The following is an 18,232-nucleotide window of genomic DNA, read 5'->3' on the forward strand; positions in this document are numbered from 1 at the left end:
AGAGTTCAGGGCATTTATTTTGTAGAAAGGAAATTAATTTGGGTTTGTTTAATGCTTTTGTATGACTCAATCCAGGTTATGCAAGTTAGCATGTAAAAATACCATGTAAGAATAATACTGTTTTCTTCTTAATACATCACGTTAGGAGGCATGTGATGTCAGTTTGTCCCAACACTGGTGATGTCCACCAGATTTCTCCACTATAAAGTTATTACTTTTCCATTTTTAGTGATGTTCAGAGTTTTTATTTAAAAAGAAAATCTAGGGCTAATTGTTGTGTAGGCACCTGGTGTGCCCCAACTCGTAGATTCTTGGACCTAATTTTACACCAATCATCACTGAGACCACTGTTCTTGGCTAGGTAAAAATCAACATCACTATTGACATTGATATAATATTTTAATCAATACACCTAATACAAGTTTGTAAATTTTTCTAATCATGTCTTTTATGAATTGTGACTCTTTTACTGGTTCAGAATTGAACAGGATCACACATAGCATTTTACTTCTTATATCTTTTTAGTCTCCTTTAATCTGGAAGTGTCCATTATTCAGCCTACACTTGCCTTTTCTTTTCTTTTTTTCTCTTTTCTTAATTCTTCTTTCTTTTCCTTTTTTTTTTTTTTTTTTTTGAGGTGGAGTCTTGCTGTGCTGCCCATGCTAGAGTGCACTCAGCCTCATGGGTTCAACTGATTCTCCCGCCTTAGCCTCCCAAGTAGCTGGGATTACAGGTACCTGCCATCAAGCCCAGCTAATTTTTTATTTTTAATAGAGACAGGGGTTTCACCATGTTGGCCAGGCTAGTGTCAAACTCCTGACCTCACGTGATCAGCCTGCCTCGGCCGCCCAAAATGCTGGGATTATAGATGTAAGCCACTGTGCCAGGCCACACTTGGCTTTTCTTAATTTCTGCCCCATTGCTAACTCTAGAGGGCAACTGGGGTGTCTGTGGTAGGTAACAGATCTGCCTCACACATTGTATACGAGAGGTTAATATCATTAAGGCAAATCATGACCTATCAGGGACAGACCCCAGTGGATAAATGCCACCTTCTTCTGTACCTTGTTTGCAGAATTTTGAGGCTCATTCTATATGGATCTTTAGAGGATTTTCAATGGATCATGATCTGTGGTCATGTTCAGCTTGAGACCTTCTTCCCCTGATACTGCTTGCCTTTCTTCCCTATTTTACTCTCTCCAGTCCATTCACTCCTTAAAACTTAGGATCATTTCCCAAAATAATCCCTTGCACATAAGCCCTTGTTTCATCTTTTTAAAAAGAGATCTATACTAATACAATTATACCTACTGTTAATAGAGTTAGTGGGTCCACAGTTAGTGGGTCAGGTAGGGGACAGATTAGAAGTTAGCAGTACAAATAGAGGAATGCATCTTTCTTAGATGCTGACCTAAGTAGACCTTCCTTCTTAACCCCCAAACAAAGACACAGTACTGGCCACATTAATGCCTCTGTAGGCTCTGATAATGACATTGACACTTCTCTCCAGTCGATGTTTCTTACCTTCCCTTTCCTTCTCCTCTTTTCTCTTCTCCTTTTTTCCCCTCCTTTCCCTTCCCTTCCCTTCTCTTCCCTTTCCTTTCCTTTCCTTTCCTTTCCTTTCCTTTCCTTTCCTTTCCTTTCCTTTCCTTTCCTTTCCTTTCCTTTCCTTTCCTTTCCTTTCCTTTCCTTTCCTTTCCTTTCCTTTCCTTTCCTTTCCTTTTCTTTCTCTTTTTGAGACAGGGTCTCACTCTGTTGTCCAGGCTGAAGTGTAGTGGTGCAGTCATGACTCACTGCAGCCTCAACTTACTGGGCTCAAGTGATTTTTCCACTTCAGCCTTCTGAGAAGCTGGGACTACAGGCATGTGCCACCATGCCTGGCTAATTTTTAAAGTTTTTTGTAGAGAAAGGGTCTTGCTATGTTGCCAGGGTCAGTTTCAGACTCCTCGGTTCAAGTGATCCTCCCACCTTGGCCTCCCAAAGTGCTGGGATTATAGGAATGAGTCACTGTGCCCGACCCATGTTTCTTCTCAGCCTACTTCCACACCAGTGCAGTGCCTTCCAATCTGTAATCCCTGAGAGTATTGCAAGAGAATGGAAAGGGCTTAGTGAAAGGGATTGCTCTGCTTAAACTGCATGTATCTCTTCCCCCTGTTTCTCATCATCCTGCCCTTTAGCGCTCCTTTTTCTTTCCACTAATGATTTCCCTTTTGTCCTTGCCCATTTCTCTCTGATAGACAACTCATTTCCCTTTTGTCCTCTCTGATAGAAAATTTGACTCTGTGTATGTATGTTTCCTAGAAGAAAGCAGAACCATGATTAAACACCCAGTGAATAATTTGGGATGCTGATGAAATCAAGGAAGACTGGAAAAGCAACCTGCTGGGTGTGCTGTGGAGAGATTTCCTATACTGGGCAGAAGGTTAGATAAAAGATTCTCTGTGGTGTCTTCTATCTCTGGGAGTTTATGCTAGAAATGTCAACTTAATTAAATTGCAGCGCCTGTCAACAATCCAAGGGCAAAAGTTTGCTCCAGATCTACAATTCAGCCTCATTATCTTAGGGGGAATGTGACCGAGTATCATATAACACCACCAGTATGAAAAGAACGAAATCCACACAGCCTGCATAATTATAGGTGCAGAGAAGAAGAAATTGATGACACAATATTAAGGTTTATTTTTGCCACCTATAAACATGTCAACATCGTATTATCTCATTATCTCAGATTTTTATTCAATTCTATGACAGCTAAAGGTAACCACTACATCTGTCAATTAAAAAAAGATAAACTGGCGGGGCGTGGTGGCTCAAGCCTGTAATCCCAGCACTTTGGGAGGCCGAGACGGGTGGATCACAAGGTCAGGAGATCGAGACCATCCTGACAAACACGGTGAAACCCGTCTCTACTAAAAAAAATACAAAAAACTAGCCAGGCGAGGTGGCGGGCGCCTGCAGTCCCAGCTACTCGGGAGGCTGAGGCAGGAGAATGGCGTAAACCCGGGAGGCAGAGCTTGCAGTGAGCTGAGATCCGGCCACTGCACTCCAGCCTGGGTGACAGAGCGAGACTCCGTCTCAAAAAAAAAAAAAAAAAAAAAGAAAAGAAACTGCTTATTGAAATTTTAAAATTTGATCTATGACATGGAGTTGAACTGTAAGCACCTGCCAGTCTTCCTGAGCCTCCAGATAGTATTTTGCTGCAAATTAATTAATCTAACTACATCTTCTTGATTTTCTCACGCTGCATTAGAAAGTGTGTGCTCTTGGTCATAAACCATGATGAAACTATAATAACCATGTAATGAAACCTTATGGTTTGACTTGTCTGGCTAGTCATAGAGATGAATATAGTATAATTAAGCCACAGTCTCTCCTAGCAGTAATGAAGGCACTATTTTGGGGACTATGCCCAGGACAGGAGATAAGTTGTCTATGGCACTGGAACAGTCTACACTATCCAAGTAAGGTAACCAGCTAAGGCACTTTCAAAGTAAAACCAAACAGGAAGTCACGGCAGATAATGCCACTTTCATCACTGGTAATTACTGACTTTAGAGTTGTAATGAATGGCTGCTACAGAATAAAAGGTAGGTGGCAATTTATGCAACAGATCATTGTTCATCATCAGCAGTATGGGTGGCACTAAGCAATATGCAGAATTTTTTTAAACCTGTGAGGTAAAATAGATTAAAGGTATTATTAATAGGCTAGGCCTAAAGGAGCAGTGTCTTAATTATGGTCTCTTTTTCCGATCCTTTCTTAAAGATATTATATTTCTACAACTGATGAAGGACTAGATTAAGCTTAGGCTAGTAATAGAGGGAAGACTCATTGCTGCATTAAGATCAAAGAAACTTCCAAAATCTTGGTTGCTCCAAGCACCAGAAGTCAGTTGTCATTGTATTGGAAGCAACAGGGAAAGGGTAGCTCACAATTTTTTTTTTTTTAAAGTATTTCTCAATCAGTCCACCATTTATTGGACCGGGCTAAAGTAAACTGCATAATTTTACAGAATCTCAAGTTTTTCAGGATATCTTGTTAACCAATGGGCTGACATTCTCTTTGCAGGAGCTCCACCAAGTGGTCATCCAGCTTGTGGGCGAAAGTCAGAAAAACAGATTAGGAATCCTTAGAAAGTCTGACTGTTAGCTGAGTAGAGCAGTCGGAAGGCAGATAAACGTGAACCCTCCATTCACAGAGAGATTCAGATACAGGCTTGATGTTTAGGCAAGACATCTGCTTTTCCCCACCATTTATTTTTGGTAACTTTCTTGTCCTTGTTTGAACTATGTCTGCCCTTTGACCTCATGACCCCATATGCTTTGAGCCCTCCATTTTCTCCTAATCAATTAGTCTCCTTCTGTCTTCCCATTTTCCCTGTTCAGCCCCACACACTGGTGTCCACTACTTAAATTATGCTATCAATATTACTTTCAACTCTTAATCCAGCCATCCTGTTTCTCTGACTCTGGAACTGAGCAGCTGAGAGTTCCTGGAGAAAAATCACACAGCCATACCAATTGATGTCACTGTATGTTGTTGCTTTTTGACCAAGGCTGAGTCCTCAGTTATGGTGAAGGTGCTTCTGATCAACTGACAGTGGGTATTCAAAACATTTCCCTTACTGTCAAAACCTCCAACTCTTCTTACACTCAGCAGATGATGATTCTGTCCATTTCATTGTGAAAAGCCAAGGGCACAAAGTGAAAACTGCACCTTCCTCTCCCTCTTACTTACATGCTTATTTATTGGCATTTGTACTTTTCCTTCCTGATGGAAAACGTGCCTATCTAACTCGAGGCTCATTTCTCAACCTGTAGATTGGATTCCATCCTCTTCTGTATACTCAATGACTTCATTATATCAATCATCTGCCTCTTTCCTGTTTTACTTCAGAAAATAAACAGAACAGTAGTTTGTCTTATTGAAAAATGAAAGCAAAAGTAAAATTACTTTGGCAGTTTTGGGTCTCTAATTAAAAGCCAAAGAAACAAATTGAGAACAACTTATGGAAAAAAATGGTATTCGTTGGAAATATACTGGTATAATGCAGAATAGAAGAAAATGCTAAACAGTCAAGCTTCCTGAGGGCAGAAAGCACAGGATCACTGAAATGAAACCGTGGACATCCATAATCATGTATGTTTACTAAGGTTCAACTACCTTTCCTCCTTGTGTCACCACTTAAGATTCAGCTCCTAGGAAGGAAACATTTGATTGGCCAAGCCCACCAGAAACATGTGCAGAGGAGTTGCTCCTGATACCTGCACCACTGAATTCCATATGGCACAGTTCAGAGAACTTTGCTTTGTCCTTGTTTTGTTTGATGTATCTGTAGCAGTTCTTCTCCTTTTGGAGTCCTCCTTTGTTTTCTGTGGCATTATTCTTTCCTTAAAAAGAAAAAAGATAATTCTTTTTAGTCTCCATTGTAGGTCTCTTTTTTTCTGCTTAAACATTAAGTGTTATCTTCCTCATGGCTTCAACTTCGATCACTGTTACATTACAAACTTCCTCCTGACAAATCTTCCTTTTGAGTTTGCGATGGAACCTACAATTGAGTTTCCAATAAAATTCAGTATATCTAAAATTGAACTTATGCATTTCAAACCTGCGCTTTACTTGAATGGCACATTTTCATAAATGGCATATCTCATATCCAGTCACCCAATCCACTTCCCTGGGAGTCTTCCTAGGTCACTCTCACTTATACTCAATCAATCCCTAACCCCCGTGGCTTCTAATTCCTTGGTATCTCTTGTTCTCCTCTTTCCTAAACTCATAACCATTTTTTAAATTAAGGTCTCAATGACTTCTCACCTAGATTGCCGCATTAGCTTCCTCAAAAGCAGGTTTCCTTACACGTCATACTCCCGTTTCTTACAGAGTGATCCTTCTAAAATGCTAATCTGCTCTGCAAACTTGGATTCAGTCCTTTATCTTTCAGGATAAACTTCAAGGCTTAACCCACGCATTCTGTCTTTGGCCACTTTCCAAGCTTCAGTGATGGCTACTTCCTTACTGCTGTATTGTAAAACAAGCAGGTTTCCAGTTGGAGGGACTTAGAATTTTTTTTAACCTTGACTGAATGTAAGAATTTCTTGGGACATAATTAAACATGCAGATTCTTGGCCTGACCCTAAACATATTAAATTGGAATCTCTAGGAGTGGGGCTTATTTTTCTACTGACTTTTTTAATGTCTCTACTGATTTTTTTTTTTTCCTTTTGAGACAGAGTTTTGCTCTTGTTGCCCAGGCTGGCGTGCAGTGGCATGATTTCGGCTCACTGCAACCTCCACCTCCTGGGTTCAAGTGATTCTCCTGTCTCAGCCTCCTGAGTAGCTGGGATTACAGGTGCCCACCACTACGCCCGGGTAATTTTTTTTATTTTTAGTTGAGATGGAGTTTCATCTTGTTGGCCAGGCTGGTATCAAACTCCTGACCTCAGGTGATCCACCTGCCTCGGTCTCCCAAAGTTCAGGGATTACAGGTGTGAGCCACTGCGCCTGCCAGTCTCTACTGATTTTTATGATCAAGCCAATTTGTGAATTAATGCTTGACTGTTTCTAGGACTCCTTGTACTTATGCTGTTTGTACTGCAATTTCCATCCCCCTTGTCCTTCAAAAGTTTACTTAGTGTCACTTAACAGGTAACTCCCATTCTTACTTAGAGGCCTCTTCTCTGTGTTCCTGTACCGTGTAGGCCTATCTCTGTCATAGTATCCAACACATAATATTTGACTAACCTACCTATAACTGCTCTAAAAACTTATCTTTGTTTTCCTAGTACATAAAAGACAAATAGTAGGCATTTGGCAAAAATTGCTTTGATATGTAAAAACAAATGAAAAGCTCAATACACTTTTGCTGCTATGGATTCTTTCTGTTGCTTTATCTCTAAGGAGGTACTCATAAGATGAATATTGTTCAATTACTTAAAAACACCATTATTACTATGATTCCTTTAAAATCATATTATAGAAGAATATTTTTTGATATGTGAAAATATTATAATATACTACTAAGGGAAAATAGGCTAAAATTTATATAATATGACTTTTTTGGTAAAAATTTTAAAACAAATTAAAAGCATATATAAAAACATATTGAGAAGACATGCAATGTAATTTTCTTACTCTTTGATTATGAAATAATGGGTGATTTTTGTATCTACTTTCTATCAGAAGTAGGTACATCTAAAACATTTTTTTATTTGCATAAATTTAAGGGCTACAAGTGCAGTGTTGCTACATGGATATTTTGGATAATGGTGGTGAAGTCTGGGGCTTTTTCTGTGACCATCTTCTGAATAACGTACATTGCACCTATTAAGCCACTTTTCATCCTTCACTCCCCTCCCACCTTCCCATCCTTCTGAGTCTCCAGTGTCTGTTACTCCACACTCTATGTCCAAGTGTACATGTTACCTCGCTACCATTTGTTAAGTGAGAACATGTGGTATTTGACTTTCTGTTTCTGAGTTATTTCACTTAATATAATGGCCTCCAGTTCAAGGCAAATACTGGGTGGGGACTTGAGGCTCCTGAGGATTATAAACCAGTTAAATACAAGATGGTGCTTAAAGCAGTTTAGGCAAGAGTGCAGTTAACACCATCAGCTGCCAGAAGGAAGAAGTCTTGTTGAAATAGATTAAAATAGGAAGAAGGAAGTGCCTAAAAAAATTTAAATTGATCACAAAGTCTGTTATCTACCTTGAAGCTGGTGATCTTGAAAGACTTTGTCCAGTTACAGACTAAATATTTGTGTCCCCTAAAGTTCCTGTGTTGAAATCCTAACCCCCAAAGTGGTGGTATTAAAAGTTGGGGTGTTTTAGAAAATGATTAAGTCTTGAGCACCGAGCCCTCATGAAGGGAAGCAGGCCCTCACCAGATACCAAATCTGCCAGCACCTTAATCTTGAACCTTCCAGCCTCCAGAACTGTGCGAAGTAAGTGTTTGTTATTTATACGTTATCCTATTTGTTTATTTTGAGACCGAATCTTGCTCTGTTGCCCAAGTTGGTGTGCGGTGTTGCCATTTCGGCTCACTGCAACCTCCACCACCTGGGTTCAAGCGATTCTCCTGCCTCAGCCTCCCAAGTAGCTGGGACTATAGGCATGCACCACCATGCCTAGCTAATTTTTGTATTTTTAGAAGAGACAGAGTTTCACCATGTTGGCCAGGCTGGTCTTGAACTCCTGACCTCAGGTGATCGGCCTGCCTCGGCCTCCCAAAGTGCTGGGATTACAGGTTGGAGCCACTGTGCCTGGCCTAAAGTTATCCACTTTATAATATTTTGTTATAGCAGCTCAGACAGACTAAGATACTCTCTTTTCTGTGTTTCTTGAAAGAGTGCTTCATATTTAATTTTTCCTACATGTTTCTGCAAATGTTAGTAAATAGAGTATACTCTGTAGGGAAACATTTTTTTAATAGAACTGGAATAACTGGGTGGCATGTGAGCCACTTCTGCTCTTTCTCAGCTCTGGAGGAAAGCTTGGCGACATGGTAAGGTCTCAAAGCACCACCCTTCACTGGTGGAAGCACACCAATGACAGTGATATTGTCCTAGAGGAAATATATCAACTTTTCTTCAGCTGGCCTTAATCCTAACTTTGCAAATGTCCTAAGAAGAAATAAAACAATGGTTCATTTATAAATGTGACTCAAGCCTTTATATATGAAATGTCAATAAATTTAAATTTCCACTTGTTTAGCTGGAATAATGAGACTTAAAATCTATGTGTCACCTTATTTAGACACATAGATTTAGGCACACATGAAAGAAATGCAAATATAAAGTTGCTGTCCAAAAGCACCCACAACTTAGCATAAATTACTTTTGCTGTTACATAAAGAATTTTTTCCATTGTATATTGTAGATGCTATTATTTTAAGTAAGGACTCCTGGTGAAGTTAAAATATATACTCCACAAATATTTAATGTTTGGATAATTTGTCAGGAGTAGCCTTATTACATAAAATGGGGGCAAATTTGTATTTAAATATCATGTAATTAGTTCCAAATTAAAACAGCATCAAATATAAATTGTTTATTTGTATAAATTACTTCACGCATAAAGGCTTAGTAGTAGGAAATATTGAAAGCCAGATGCTCTAACAAATTGTGACTAGGGAATCTTAAAACAGGTCATCACTTGGCCAGGAAGATTTGACATCTGACCTGTGATTTTTTTGAAATATGTTGCTTACTCAGCAAGAATGTCAAGCCCTGAATAATCTAATATTAAGGAGCTTCTTTCTCCTTTTGTGCTTCTACAAAGCTGGTAGTTACTGTGACAAGATTCAATACGAGGAATACTTTTTTGAACAAAGAACCTGAGATTTTTTTTTCTTGCCCTTATTCAGAATTAGCATGTAAATGGAAAGCAATGATATATGATCAATTAATAAGATGGAACCCAAAGTCCTATGAAACATCCTTTGTTTTTTCACTTTGTGGGACTTGTAGGTCTAAAATGTTTTAGGATTAGCTTCAAAGAACTAACATAAATATACTTTTGATGTTAAAAAGATAGTAAAAATCTATTTTAAGGAGTGTGATACTGTTGTGGAGAAAATAAAAAGGCAAGGAATTGGGAATTAAACTGGTTAAAGTTTAACTAAGCACTAAATTTTGGTTTGAAAATAGATATCCAGATGTTACTTTTATTTTACATAATGTAAACTCTTTGAGAACAATTTCCTGTTTAGCTAACACAGTGAGTTTTTGCTTTCAACACAGTGTTTACAGGAGTGCCCGAAGTTACCTCTCTTGCAGTTTGTTAGACTCTAACTCAAACTGGCATTAACTACATTGCTTGTTCACAATCAGGTTCCTTTGGTAGTTATATAGTTAACTACTTCTAATAGTTAGATGTAGGTAGACTCTATATATCTCTTTTCCCACAACGTAGGTATGAGTGGCATATTTATTTATTTATTTAAAAATAATTTTCACTTTTATTTTAGATGCAGGGGGTGCATATGGAGGTTTGGTGACTGGAAATAGAGATAATTGAAGCTACTCTTGAAGGGCTTTTGAATAGTCTTCCAAATGCTAATTATCCTTAGTATAAGTATTCTGCTTATAGTTTGCAGATTAAAGCCTATGCTTATGTATATATTGCATTGCCTATGATGACCTATTTTGTGTAAAATAAACATTTCCCCCAATATAACAATATGCTTCCTTGAAAACACCTTACGTAGCCAAAATGACATGATCTCACCTAACAAAGTTATTAGTTTGTTAGTATCATGTAATACTCACTCTATATTTAAATTTCTCCTATTTTTCCCTTTTCAAGTGGTTTAATCTGAATCAAGATCCAGTCTGAGTACATTCTGTTAAATCCCATGAGTCTCTTCTATTCTTTGAAAGTACCTTTTATAATGATACTCTGACTTGCTGAAGTCCTCCCAGTTGTCCTTTAGAAGATCTTATGCTGTTTGATCCCTTTCTTGTGGTGATGTTTTATTTGTTTCTTCATCTCCAGTAATCTCTGTAATCTGGCAGTCAAATCTAAAGGTTGCATTAAATTCAAGTTAAACATTTTTGTCAAAGTTAAAATCATAGGTGATGTTGTACACTTAACATTGCATCACATTGACGGTCATAAATGTCTGATTGTCCCACCAGTGGTGATATTAAATTGGGCCACAGGATCAAGGGAATATAAGTCTGATTCTTCTATTGCAAAATTACGTTTCTCAGATTGTGATCAAATTTTTTTGTCTAGAACTGTATGAATTTTCAGGTCACCAACAGCCATTTATGTTATTTTATTTTAACACCAACTGATAAGAGTTGGCTGCATCAATAATCTAATCAGGGCAAATAGTTATATCTATGATTCTTATCATTTATTTCACACTTATTAGTTAGCTTTCTTCGTCACGTAGACTGTTTTTTCTTCAACTGGGTCTATTTAATTTTCTAAATCACAATTCCTTCTAAAAAGTTGGAATAAATGTTAATTCTTTCTTTTGTTTCTACAATTTGGAGGCGCTGAGCAGATATCTGTCTTCAGAACTCTAATTGACCTGTCCAATGTGGGTGCTTTATAATACATATTCTATTAATTTTTTAAAATAATTCCCATTGTGCTTGTGCCAAAATGGCTATCCAGGAACAACTGTTATAGTGTATTGCATTTCTTATTTGTTTCTTGTTGTTATGTAAAATCCCCTAAGCATTTGTAAATATACTAATCATTGTTCTTTTTTTATTCATTGTATTTCCATGTAAGGGTGTATTTGATTCATTTACTGTAAGCTTTTCCTTCCAGACTTTTCCCATGATATTCCAGAATTTCCATTTCATCTTGATGATTTCATCTATAATATTTATTTGGTGCTGAGAAGGTTCCCACAAATTAGTCAGATTCCAATGCTGATATCCTGTTACTTTCCACCTGCTACCACTAACCCTCTCCTTGGGTATCCAGACAGATTATGGCACTGTCTTGTAGCTGCTCCCAGAAACAATTTATATGGCCAATATTTGTTACAGAATAAATACTGAGGATCTAGGACATCTGGCATGACATAATCTTTAGACAATTTTGATTAGTTGTAAGACTGTCTTAGATTTGGCATTACCCGGATTTGTCATTATGGGGTCCGCCTAGTTTGTCTTCTGGTGTTGTGCTGGAAACTGAAATAATCTGATGCATTAATTAGGCCAGTGTAACACATGAAATAGAGTGTGGTTGGACAGACAAGGGCCTCTGTGGAAGATTAGGCCAGTATAACACATGAAATAGAGTGTGGTTTGACAGACAAAGGCCTCTGTGGAAGAATATTACCTTGCCATCCATGTTGAAGAATTTTATAATAAATTACAAATAATATATAACAAAACATTTATGAAAGTAGGGACTAGTACTGAATCTCCAGAGTGAAGCCTCACATGTAACAGACTCTGAACAAATGCTGGTTGAATGAATTAATTTCAACTTACTCATCTGTAGGAATTAGAGATCCTTCAAAGAAATCCACAGATGAGAGTTGAAAAAATTGTCTTGTTGAAGCCTCCTCTTCTTTTTTTGAGACAGAGTCTCACTCTGTCCCTCAGGCTGGAGTGAGTGCAGTGGTATGATCTCTGCTCACTGCAACCTCCACCTCCCTAGTTCAAGCAATTCTCCTACCTCAGCCTCCTGAATAGCTGGGATTACAGGCGCCTGCCACAGCGCTTGGCTAGTTTTTGTTCTTAGTAGACAGGATTTCATCATGTTGGCCAAACTGGTCTCCAACTCCTGACCTCAAGTGATCCTCCCACCTTGGCCTCCGAAAGTGCTGGGATTACAGGCATGAGCCACACGCCCGGCTGAAACCTCTCGTAACTAAGAGTCTATATTGTCTTTTATTGGAAAGTGTGTCAAAGTTCTTTTGCCTTTCCTGAAGATGTTTATAACATAAAATGCTATCTGTTTTGTATCCTCTGACGTCAGTTTCTTACTGTTATTATTACTACATTTCAAGGTCACTTCAGAAATATTTGGTAGTAAAATAAAGGCTCTAATTAAAAAAAAAGTATTATGTTATTGATCATATCTTTGTTCTGTTGCCAATGTTTGCATGTCTAAAAACTCAGAAACACAATTTTTCCTAGTTGACTAGACATATTTAACCATGTATACTTACTAAAACAGGAGAAAATAGATGTATCAATCAGAATGTCAATAAAAATTTGTCTGCCAAGTAGAGCATATTGAGTACTCAGCATAGTTCTCCTCCCTTATGCCTACCCAAATCTATTGAGTTGTCTTCATGAACAGAGACTCAGAAGAATTTAATAACTTGTGTCACTAGAGTTGGCACTTGGCATACTCATTTTCTTTTTTTAAATTTTTTTTGAGACAGTCTCACTGTGTCGCCCAGGCTGAAGTACAGTGGCTCAATATCGGCTCACTGCAACCTCCGCTTCCTGGGTTCAAGCAATTCTTGTGCCTCAGCCACTGAAGTAGCTGGGACTACAGGCGCCCGCCGCCATGGCTGGCTAATTTTTGTGTTTTTTGTAGGGACATGGGTTAACCATGTTGGCTAGGCTGGCCTTGAACTCCTGACCTCAAGTGATGTGTCCTCGTCAGCCTCTCAAAGTGCTGGATTACAGGCGTGAGTCACCGCGCTTGACCTGGCATACTCAGTTTCATAATGATGGTTTAACTGTCAAATTAATAAAAAGTCCTACGCCCTGTCCTCCAGAAAGTGCTAGAAACCCAGCACCACTCAAATTAGGCTCTCCAAATTCTTCTTTCATAGATAACAAGAAGACCACTCCATGTTTGTCTATATATATATATGTATATTTTAAAAAATAGAAATAGCTAACATCAATAAATTGATTGAATGTAAGCTTTCCAATTATGACATATGAATTTCCATATATCTTTTATTTAGTTACCAGTTATTAATAGTTTGACAAACTAGCTTTATCTCCTCTCTCTCATTTTTCTTTCTTTCCTTGTTAACACTTTGAATAATGAAGAAATTTTAATGCATTATAATTCATTATGATGATTATTATTTTGATGTCATATTATCCCAAATTTGGCCAGAAGGAGCTTCTTCAGACCTGCTCTTTTATGTTTTTGCCATGATCATATTCATCCATTACATTGAATTCCTCTTGACTTCATGTCTTGGAAGATTTAAGCTTTAGATTTGTTACTGTTTTGATATTTCCCACATGCATTTCCACACAGATATAAATGACTTAGTCATTTGAAACAATTACTTGGTCTCCTCTATATCTTCAGGACAAGATGTTTTGAAAAGACAAAATTTAATGTTTTTATATACCATGGTAAAGTATGTCATTATTGTTATATTTTTAGGTAGAGTCTTGCTCTCTCACCCAGTCTGGAGTATAGTGGTGTAATCACAGCTCACTGTAGCCTCAATCTTGATCCTCCCACCTCAGCCTCCCAACAGAATTCTGAATCCAGTTGAATGTTTAAAAACAAATTAAAATGCCATAGGAACTTTCAGATGAACAATCCAGCCTTGTTCAGAAATGCTAAATTACAGGACCTTTTCAAATAATTTTCCTGGTGAAAAAGTACTTTAATATTCACACAATGCCCAATGCGTGCCTTTTTCATAGAATGGCTTGATATGTGTTACTTCTTAAGGAAGCTATTACTTCTTTATAGTCCTTTCAGAATATTTTCTATACTTGTCACTAATGTTTTCACTTTGAAATGGAGAAAAATACATATTTCCAGAACTCAGTTATTCTCATGTCATATTTGAAATTTAAAAATTTTTCATCCCATGGGATATTGTTTATGTCATAAAGCAAGATTTATCTAAAATATGCACAGTTATCCTTGAAGGCTTAATTATAATTTCCCAATATATGTAGGTAGTCTTTTGCTCCACAATGATCCTGAGGGATAAGAAAGTTTTATTTTTAGTCCCAGATCTTTCATTAACCAGCTCTATTATTACCTTAGGTAAATTAGTTGACTAATAATTTAGTCAATTTTTTTGATAAAAAAGTATCTGAAAATGTACAATATATGGGAGAGTCAATTCTTTGGGTTTACTTTTTCTATATGCAAAACAGGAAAGTTTGACTAGGTAATTTCAAAATCTTTCCTAATTTTAAATTGTTGTGACTCTGATAACAGATTTAAAATTTTATTATCTGAAGAGAGTATTCAGAGAAGAAGCACTTTCTTTTATCTGCAAATTCATCTTTTGCTAGAGGTGGAGATAAGTAGCTGGAATTACAGGATGGATATAATGTACTTCTGCTAGCTCTTTCCTTGCACATATTTTACAAATACAAAGTATCGCATATGAATAACATTTCTGTACTGAACGGTACATCCTCTGCTTTACATGTAGAGAGGTGGATGGACGGGAGATGAGGCAATAGTTCTTTTTTTCCCTTTCTGAAATTTTAAAATGTGTTAATGCTGGCTCACACCATTCTTTCACATGAGAAGATACTAGGACAAACATGTTCATCTGAGAGACGTTGCTGCTTCTGTAGCTCGAAATATCTCTCCAGTCCTAGCTCTCTACCCCTTGGGTTTAACCACATCCAATTATTTTCTAAGACTCCATAAAGGATTCACTGCGCTCATAACAATAGGCTATCTCCTTGGGGCACTGGTTCATCTGCTTTCAAATACGTTATTGAAGAAAATTCATTCGTTTCAAAGATCCAGTATTTCTTACAAACTTTCTGGAAAATATTCCACCAAATGTTCTAACTTAGATATCCTCTTACTGCTGGCTTAATGATCAAAAGGAGTTAGAGAGCATGAAGCATTTTGAAGCTGAAGTGATTTAAATGCCTGTTCTGCCATATCCCTTGTTCTTGAATGTGTTCACTCACTTGCTGAATTTATAGAACCAATTTAGGAGAAGAACAATGTTTCTGCGTCCCCTAAGAAATTCCTCAAATTCCTCACAGTGACAATCAAAAGAAAATCTGATTTGCTCTTTGTGAGAGCATTTCTTATATACTCTCAGTAGCAGTAAAAGTTTTGATTTCTCTGGTTTCAAAAAGAAAATTACAAAATTTTTAAATTTCTTCTCCCTTTAAAAGCGTAGCTTAGCGCTCTGCAGTATATAAAAACACAATTAACTGCAGACAGAGTACCTTAAGGTGTGAACTTTGTAATCAGACAGACGTCGATTGAAATGTTAGCTCAGACATTTGCTAGCTCTGTGATTGTAGGTATTGCTTTTAAGAAATCTGACTCTCAGTTTTTCATCTGTAAAATGAGACCCAATGTTTAATGTTGTAAGTTTTAAATGAGATAATACATGCAATATACTTACAACAGTCCTTGGAGCATATGACATGCTCAGTAAACAATAGATGTCTGCTAACCTTTTAATTTTAGCTATTATTAACTAGCTCTTAACCTTTTAATTTTATCTCTAAAATTTGATGACTATTTAAAAAATATGACTAAAATATTAGTATTGCTCTTCAAAAAAAACGACCCATGATTTCTTGCTATCATTAAATATTCAGTGTTCCTATTCCCACACTAGGTTGATTCAAAGTAGGATCTAAACAAGGGCCACACATTAAAGTTGATTGACATTTGTCTTAACAGTTGTTCATCAGTAGGTTTATTTCTTTTTTCTTTTTTGAAAATTGGTTTCCATTTGTTTAAAAAATACATAACTAATTCTGTAACATTTCTCACATTCTTGTTTGTCTGGTTGTAACTGCCACAGTGTTATTGAAAATGTTAACTTAAAGAAATAAGAATTTAAAATTTAAATGAGGTAGTAATTTAGCAAGATCCAACCAGACTTTAAATTCTATGAGATCATGCTTTTTTCTTCTTTGCATCCTATGGGGTGTGAGGATATAGTGCTAGGCAAATAAGAAATACTTGTTGCTTGATTAATTATTCCTATAGTTTGAATATTTGTCCCCTCCAAAACTCATGTTGAAATGTAATCTCCAATGTGCAATATTGGAGAGGTGGGGCCTTTAAGAGGTGATGGGGTGATGAGGGCCCTGCCCTCATGAATGGACTAATTCATTCATGGATTAATGGGTTAATGGATTAATGGGTTGTCATGGCAGTGGGACTGGTGGCTTTCTAAGAGGAAGAAGAGAGAACGAGCACCTCAGCACACTCAGCTCCTGTCCATGCGATGCCCCTCACTGCCTCAAGACTCGTCGGAGAGTCCCCATCAGCAGGAAGGCTCTCTCCAGATGTTGCCTCTCAACCTGGGACTTCTCAGCCTCCGTAACTTTAAGAAATGCATTTATTTTCTTTATAAATTACCCAATTTCAGGTACTCTGTTATAAGCAACAGAAAACAGACTAATACAATTATTGAGAGAAATACCCCTGCATTTAACTAAAATATATTAACGTTTATATTAGAGATAAAGTAAGAATTAAGAGTTTCAAGGCCAGGCACGGTGGCTCACACCTGTAATCCCAGCACTTTGGGAGGCCGAGGATTAGCCAGGCGTGGTGGTGGGCACCTGTAGTCCCATCATGCCGAGATCATTCCACTGCACTCCAGTCTGGATGACAGAGCAAGACTCTGTCTCAAAAAAAAAAAAAAAAAAAAAAAAAATTAAGAGATTCAAAATTTGGTCTTGTTTTTGCCATCATTTTGCTAGTTTCACTCTGAAAAAAAATGATTAAATATTTCTAAGCTCAAGCTTGCCTTTTTTTTTTTTTTTTTTTTTTGGTCTCATTGATTTGCCATGAGAATGAGAAAATATATGAATGGTAATATAAATGCTAGTTAAATAGTAACTGTTATTCTTGTTGAATTAAAAATGCCTAAATACTTATATTTAATTTTTGACATCAGCAGTTAGATAAAAGACTCGATGGCCTTGCTGGTTGAAAAGACACCCTTATATTTTACAAATGGAAAATGATTTTTCCTACTTAGCTTCCAGGTCTATGTTTGCCATTATTGTGCAGTTTTATATGCCACATTATAATTGGAGAATGAACATTTTCCTGATTTTCTCACCAAGTGAGGATTCAGTTGCAATAATGATGATTGACTTGTATGGCAAAATGAGACCATAGACTTTGCCTTATGTACCCAGAACTCTTGATCAGGCCAGCTTCAGAGATCTTCTGAAAGAAGGGAGGACTCATCTCCATCCAAATAAAGCAATTGAGGAAGTATCAACAACTTTTTATCAAAGACTGAATTAATGAAATATTTACAGAAATAAATATACATGCATTTAAATACAAATGTCATTCCAAAAAATGTCATTCCAATGAATATGAAATACATTTGTAATAAGGGTCATTTGAAGTAAAAACAAGACCCTAATTTCAGTTTTAGCAAAGGCTCAATGAATGTGTAGTGTCTAGGCACCTAATATGTTTAATGGTTTAAAAAACAGCTTTTAAATTCCATTTAGGACTCATTTAGATTCACAATTAAGATATGTGTTATAATACTCGGAAAACTACAGCGAATGACCAGGAACAGTGTAGTTGCAGAATTACAGGAATGTTGAACACACAAGGCAGACTCTGCATGAAGGTATAGCTGGAGGTTTGCATCTACCTAATCTTTAGGTTTGGACATAAGGTCTTATTAATAAAGGAATAACAAGGCATACCTGCATATACAAATGAACCAGAGCAGTGATTCTCATCCTAGGGAGACGATTTAAAAAATACTAATATTCAGTTTTCGCCCAAGATGCATTACAACTCAGAATTTCTGGAGATATGGCCTAACATTTATTACTGTTAGT

The 18,232-nt window shown here is 37.1% G+C and overlaps 1 long non-coding RNA gene across 4 annotated transcripts in view; it reads left to right on the plus strand.

Moving 5' to 3' along the window:
- LOC102121657 (uncharacterized) overlaps positions 1-18,232 on the plus strand; it is a 67,013-nt gene that overhangs the window by 43,665 nt on the left and 5,116 nt on the right. For 3 of the 4 annotated variants that reach the window (XR_012413987.1, XR_012413989.1, XR_012413988.1), the window contains one exon: positions 2,302-2,422. This is a non-coding gene — a long non-coding RNA (uncharacterized lncRNA). The remainder of the gene's footprint in view (positions 1-2,301; positions 2,423-18,232) is intronic. The other variant, XR_012413990.1, reaches the window with a different exon arrangement.

This window comes from Macaca fascicularis, chromosome 6 (assembly GCF_037993035.2).
Source record: "Macaca fascicularis isolate 582-1 chromosome 6, T2T-MFA8v1.1".
In the NCBI taxonomy this organism is placed as follows: Eukaryota; Metazoa; Chordata; class Mammalia; order Primates; family Cercopithecidae; genus Macaca; species Macaca fascicularis.